Raw genomic sequence first — 7,434 nt, 5'->3', positions numbered from 1 at the left:
CCAGGAATGCAAGGATTCTTCAATATATGCAAATCTATCAATGTGATTAACCATATTAACAAATTGAAGGAGAAAAACCATATGATCATCTCAATAGATGCAGAGAAAGCTTTTGACAAAATTCAACACCCATTTATGATAAAAAACCCTGCAGAAAGTAGGCATAGAGCGAACTTTCCTCAACATAATAAAGGCCATATATGACAAGCCCACAGCCAACATCATCGTCAATGGTGAAAAACTGAAAGCATTTCCACTAAGATCAGGAACAAGACAAGGTTGCCCACTCTCACCACTCTTATTCAACATAGTTTTGGAAGTTTTAGCCACAGCAATCAGAGAAGAAAAGGAAATAAAAGGAATCCAAATTGGAAAAGAAGAAGTAAAGCTGTCACTGTTTGCAGATGACATGATACTATACATAGAGAATCCTAAAGATGGTACCAGAAAACTACTAGAGCTAATCAATGAATTTGGTAAAATATCAGGATACAAAATTAATGCACAGAAGTCTCTGGCATTCCTATATACTAGTGATGAAAAATCTGAAAGTGAAATCAAGAAAACAGTCCCATTTATCATTGCAACAAAAAGAATAAAATATCTAGGAATAAACCTACCTAAGGAGGTACAAACCTACAAAAGACCTGTATACAGTAAATTATAAGACACTGATGAAAGAAATTAAAAATGATACAAATAGATGGAGAGATATACCATGTTCTTGGATTGGAAGAATCAACATTGTGAAAATGACTCTACTACCCATAGCAATCTATAAATTCAATGCAATCCCTATCAAACTACCACTGGCATTTTTCACAGAACTAGAACTAAAAATTTCACAATTTGTATGGAAACACAAAAGACCCCGAATAGCCAAAGCAATCTTGAGAATGAAAAACGGAGCTGGAGGAATCAGGCTTCCTGACTTCAGACTATACTACAAAGCTACAGTAATCAAGACACTATGGTACTGGCACAAAAACAGAAAGATAGATCAATGGAACAGGATAGAAAGCCCAGAGGTAAACCCACGCACATATGGACACCTTATCTTTGATAAAGGTGGCAGGAATGTACAGTGGAGAAAGGACAGCCTCTTCAATAAGTGGTGCTGGGAAACTGGACAGGTACATGTAAAAGTATGAGATTAGATCACTCCCTAACACCATACACAAAAATAAGCTCAAAATGGATTAAAGACCTAAATGTAAGGCCAGAAACTATCAAACTCTTAGAGGAAAACATAGGCAGAACACTCTATGACATAAATCACAGCAAGATCCTTTTTGACCCACCTCCTAGAGAAATGGAAATAAAAACAAAAATAAACAAATAGGACCTAATGAAACTTCAAAGCTTTTGCACAGCAAAGGAAACCATAAACAAGACCAAAAGACAACCCTCAGAATGGGCGAAAATATTTGCAAATGAATCAACTGACAAAGGATTAATCTCCAAAATATACATGCAGCTCATGCATCTCAATAACAAAAAAGCAAACAATCCAATCCAAAAATGGGCAGAAGATCTAAATAGACATTTCTCCAAAGAAGATATACAGGTTGCCAACAAACACATGAAAGAATTCTCAACATAATTAATCATTAGAGAAATGCAAATCAAAACTACAATGAGATATCATCTCACACCAGTCAGAATGGCCATCATCAAAAAATCTAGAAACAATAAATGCTTGAGAGTGTGTGGAGAATAGGGAACACTCTTGCACTGCTGGTGGGAATGTGAATTGGTTCAGCCACTATGGAGAACAGTATGGAGGTTCCTTAATAAACTACAAATAGAATTACCATATGGCCCAGCAATCCCACTACTGGGCATATACCCTGAGAAAACCAAAATTCAAAAAGAGTCATGTATCACAATGTTCACTGCAGCTCTATTTACAATAGCCCGGAGATGGAAACAACCTAAGTGCCTATCGTCGGATGAATGGATAAAGAAGATGTGGCACATATATACAATGGAATATTACTCAGCCATAAAAAGAAATGAAATTGAGCTATTTGTAATGAGGTGGATAGACCTAGAGTCTGTCATGCAGAGTGAAGTAAGTCAGAAAGAGAAAGACAAATACCGTATGCTAACACATATATATGGAATTTAAGGAAAAAAATGTCATGAAGAACCTAGGGGTAAGACAGGAATAAAGACACAGACCTACTGGAGAACGGACTTGAGGATATGGGGAGGGGGAAGGGTGAGTTTTGATAGGGCGAGAGAGAGGCATGGACATATATACACTAAGAAACGTAAGGTAGATAGCTAGTGGGAAGCAGCCGCATGGCACAGGGATATCGGCTCGGTGCTTTGTGACCGCCTGGAGGGGTGGGATAGGGAGGGTGGGAGGGAGGGAGACGCAAGAGGGAAGAGATATGGGAACATATGTATATGTATAACTGATTCACTTTGTTATAAAGCAGAAACTAACACACCATTGTAAAGCAATTATACCCCAATAAAGATGTTAAAAAAAAAAGAGTTTATCTCCTATCCACGTGATATATAGAGAGCAATCTAGTCTGGATTTATAAACTCTGCCATATATGCATCTAAAAGACAACAATAAGCTTAAGGGGTGAATAATCAAATCCCCAATACTGTACCTTTTTATCACTGCTGTTAAAATTCCCTTGTTTGGTAAATTATAAGTAATTTCTTTCCAGTGTCTCTCTGCTTCATAACCACCAAACATAGGAGGTTTTCCAGTGCTAGATGACCGGTTTATTGTAAAAGGATATAGCGCAGGAACAGCCAGATGGAAGAGATGCATAGTGCCAGGTATGAGGAAAGGACACAGAGCTTCCACGCTCTCGCCAGGCGCACCACTCTCCCTGCATCTCCGCGTGCCCACCAACCGGGGAGCTTCAAAATTATTGGGTTTTGACTCCTGCTTGTTCTTCGTAAGACTTCCACAGACATGAGAATGGCAAAGCCCAAATTCAGGATAGTGTTTACATGAGGGACAAATGTAGTCACTGTGTTTGAAGTTTTATTTCCTTAGCTGGGAGGTGAATATACAGACATTCCTTATACTGTTTCCCATACATTTTCATATTCCTGCTATACTTCATCAATAGAGAAAAAGAAAAAGGGAGATAATGAGGCAAGCAGGAACGCCCAAGAGTAAAATAATGGTATAGAGTATATCTTTCAAATATTGGTGGAAAATAACTTGGAGCCTAGAATTCTACTTCCAGCTAAACATGGGAGTGTCAGGGTGAGTTAAATGCATTTTTAATACATGAGGTGTCTTTGTGTTTCCAGGAAGCAGACGCTGAGACAGACCTGTGAATATAAATAGCTTACTTGAGAGGGAATCCCAGGGAGCAGTGGTATGGGTGTGGGGAAATGAGCCTTAGAAGGAAGGCAGCCAGTTAAGGGGGATGATCTAGGAGGTGAGAGCTGTGGGTAACTGGAGCTTATTCAGAGAGGGGGGACTATGGGAGACTGTGTAGAATGCACCTCAAATCCATCTCAAGTATGGGACAAGGAAGCTGGCGTATGTAGCCACCAAAACCCCAACTATTATTTAATAAAGCTACTTCCAGGGGTAATAAATCTCTCGCACTTCCGGCTGGCTTTGGGTCATGTCCAACATGTGCCAAGGGTGAGGAAAAAAACCCTAATGCAGAAAGTCATGGGTGGTTGTAGAAAGCAGTTTAGTGGGTGTAGAGGTGAGACCTGGCTCTGAGGAGTCAGAATCTTTTTGGCATTGTCTGCAATACTCTACCCACTGTTTGTGTGAAATTTTCAATAAACTGGAATTACATTTCCTCTCTCAGTCTGATCATGTATTAAACATCGTACCAATTAGCATATTTTGTTGAAAATTGGTTTCAGGAACCCCAGTCCCAGAGAATTGTGAGATGACTTTTCAGCTGCCTAAGAAATGTTTGCATTGCAGACCTTAAAATCTTCTAGAGAAAAAGAGAGCAAGACCTCTGTGGTCTGTTCTGACTGAAGATGTGCCCACTGGGTGGGTGGGAACGGGTCTTTCCCTGGGATTTTATGAAAACCTTGGGCTGCAGGTGTCAGCAACTCAGTTCATGTCATCCAGTCTAAAGGGCCCCAAGCTGCAACGTGTCACATCCTGCCTGAGGGGTTCCTCAGCATGCAGAGGTCAAAGAAGCTCCCCTGGTCTTCCATAGCACCTGGAACTTTTTAATATCCATATTATTAAGCTCTGTGTTAAGGAATGAGTCGCCCATTAGGGTGTGAGCTAGTCCCACCCAGCTATGCTCACCCTTATCCCAACCAGTATACTGTCCCCATAGTGTTGTTATCGAAAGTGGGGTCCGACTGCTCGCTGCTCTGAAGCCAATAAGAGGCAAGGCTGGTGGAAAGGAATGTTTGCTTTACTTCGGAGGCTGGCAACCAAGGTGGGTGGCAGGGGAGAACTCCTGTCCAAAGGTCGACTCGACTCCCCGCCACTGACAGTCAGTGGGCAAGAGTTTCAGGGGTGTATAGGTGGAGGGAGGGGGCTACATGCAGAAACAGCACAGTCAGCTCTGGCAGTCATCTGGAAATTGGTCATACGGTGGTCTGATCAGTGACATCTTGATTGTTTCAAGTACAGTTAGTCTTCAGTTCCAGGGTCGGTTTGTTCCCATTTCTTTGAGGACAGTTCTCAAAATTGTGACAGCTTATGTCATGGCTACAGCCTGGTCATCATGTAGTTAACTTCTTCCACCTGGTGTGCATTTCAGTATCTATAAGACAGCTCACAGGATACGGCTCAGAATATTATCTATAGCCCTTAAGGAGGAACTAACTTCGCTTAATGACTAAGTTATTATTATTTTGTCCTGTTTGACTGTTTTCCTTTGCTTCTGAATTTTCTCACTTCTCTGATTAAACTTATTCTTTGACTGAAGCTTTTCTACAGATAAAAGGCAGGTGGAAGACATGGGGGGAAGTGGGGAGGGAAGGACCATAGCGTCCTGCTCTGTTTCAGTGTGTATTCCTCTCTTCAGAGATTCTCAGAAATGCTGTTCTGGGTGGTGAGCAGCTTGTAAGGGACTGAGGAGTCAGATGAGCAGAAGTTCAGTGACATTTGGGGTATTATTACCAACTAGACTCCATTTCAGCCTAGCATAGCCACAGGTGGCAACAGATGGCCTTCCCAAGCATGTGATGGAAATCCAGTAATGAATCTTTGTCACAATTCAGATGTGGCTTGGATGCCTGGGTCCACTGGCTGCCCAGCCAAGTGTGCGGTGTCTTCCCTCAGCTGTTGGAGGTTCTCTGAGCTATCACCATCCACAGACCAGGGAGAACTTGGGGCTGGTTCAACCTCCCACCCTAACACCCCCAGAGGGACTCAGTGGCAATAAGAGGTGCCTGCTCTGGATAGAGGGGGCCTAGGTTTGGGGAAAGAGACATAACGGGAAGGGAGGTGTTACTTCAACAGAAAGGTAGGACCTACAGGGCAAAAACCAAGAGAAAACTTTGGGAATCTTGGAGGACTTTTCACATCTGCTTTCCATTTGGGATTAGCAAGTGTAAACAAACCAACCAACACACACTCATAAACAAACAGGCAAGGTGGATGTTTGCTCCTGACTGTAAGCTGAGGCAATACTACAGTTGACTTTAAGTGTTTTTTCATGTGTGGGGAATATTACCCTGGTGGCTTGCTGTCCAATGTCACAGAACTAGTGTCTCACATACTTTGAATTTTTTTTTACTTGTGAATAATTCTGTATTAGCCGGGCCCACAAGAGATATTTTGCACTTGAAGGTCATGGGATCATCAAGCACTGCTGCAACTCAAGAAGGTGGAGACAAATTTGCTGTCACCTTGTTGGTATGGGGCAGCACCTAAGTCCATACCTCCTCTATCTCCTCACACAGGGAAAACTAACATCTTTAAGATGTTGTGCCATCCTATTTCAGACCTGGGTATGCATTTGTGTTTGCCTGAGTATTCCTCTATATCCCCTCATTAGCATTTCAAAATGTTCTTTGACTTTTACGATTTTTCAAGTATATTCCTAGGCACTATATTTTTAGTTGCTTTTCTGAATTGAGTCATTAAGAGTATTGTCTATTTTAACTGATTACTTTCTCAATTATATGAAAGCCTGTAAAGAATATATATTAATTTTGTACTCAGCCACACAAATGAATTCATATATAACCTGTAATGGTTAGTTTTCCCTCCTTCAACTGGTTAATGTCTTAGTTATTTCTTTCCCTTATTTTCACTTATGGAAATATATAACGTCATATTTGGAAAGCATCCAACACCTCTTACTTTTGTCTTTCGTTTTCTATACTGATAATCTTCTTTTGATCTCTTAATATACCAAATTAAGAGATTTCTTATCATTTAACCGTCTTTACATTAACTGGTCATGGTGCATTATTCTCTGACTATGCTGCTCTGAATTATGTTGACCAATATTTGGGCTTTTCCTATTATGGTCAAGGCAACCACACCTACAACCAGCGGTGTGATACGTCTCCAACTGAGAGATGCAAAGATAAGTAGGAAAACGTGTTCACAGAACTGCACCCAAGTGGTGTATGGGTCCGAGGGTCGGCAAAGGTTACGCTAGGGCTGAGGGGCGGAAGGGGTGAAAGGGAGGACTCCTCAATTCCAAGAAGAGGAACTCTGTTCTCCACGTGCTGAGGCTCAGCCATAGTCCTGTAGAGAGAGAAGTCCTGGGCCCCTCCCATTGTCTCCGCCCCTGGCCTGCGGCCCGCCTTGGGAAACCTAGGCCCCGCCCCTTCGTTTACGCCCCGCCCCTTCAAGCGCCCTTTGGCCACGCCCCTTTCCCCTTCGCGGGGCGGGGCCCTGGTCCTCTCCGAACTTAGCGTGCCCGCCCCACCCCGTGATGCGCCTGCGTACTGCGGACCACCCGCCTCGTCGGCGGAGCCTACACCACTTAAGACTCCTGCATTCCGCCTCAGGAACCCTCGGCCCCGCCCCTCAGATTCTGACCCTCCAGGAGCGGGCGTTAGCCCCGCCTCTTTCCCCTACTCGCACCCCGCCCAACTCGACCACAGCATCACGCCTGCGCTCTAGCAACCGCCAGGCTCTGTGGGCGGAGCCGTGCAGCGTCAGGTACCGCCCATGGCCCCGCCCACCCCGGGCCGGGTCCACCTCCGCATACACGCACTTCCCGCCACGCCTCCTCGCAGACCTCTGCTGAGCCCTGGGGACACCAGCGAAGCGAGCAAGGCGCGATGGACGGCCGAGTGCAGCTGATCAAGGCCCTCCTGGCCCTGCCCATTCGGCCCCAGACGCGTCGGTGGAGAAACCCGATCCCCTTCCCCGAGACGTTTGACGGCGACACCGACCGGCTCCCGGAGTTTATCGTGCAGACGGGTGCCTACATGCTAGTGGACGAGACCTTGTTCACCAACGATGCCCTGAAGGTGACGTTCCTCATCACCCGGCTG

General features: G+C 44.1%; 1 pseudogene; it reads right to left on the bottom strand.

The window, feature by feature from the left end:
• Positions 1 to 5,635, bottom strand: part of LOC114906578 — an 8,472-nt pseudogene extending 2,837 nt beyond the window's left edge.
• Between the last annotated feature and the right edge of the window lie 1,799 nt (positions 5,636 to 7,434).

Source organism: Monodon monoceros, unplaced genomic scaffold, assembly GCF_005190385.1.
Source record: "Monodon monoceros isolate NGI ecotype Baffin Bay Population unplaced genomic scaffold, NGI_Narwhal_1 Super_Scaffold_22, whole genome shotgun sequence".
NCBI classification, from domain to species: Eukaryota; Metazoa; Chordata; class Mammalia; order Artiodactyla; family Monodontidae; genus Monodon; species Monodon monoceros.
Note: the sequence above shows the minus strand (reverse complement) of the source record. Positions and strands in the feature narration are given on the sequence as shown.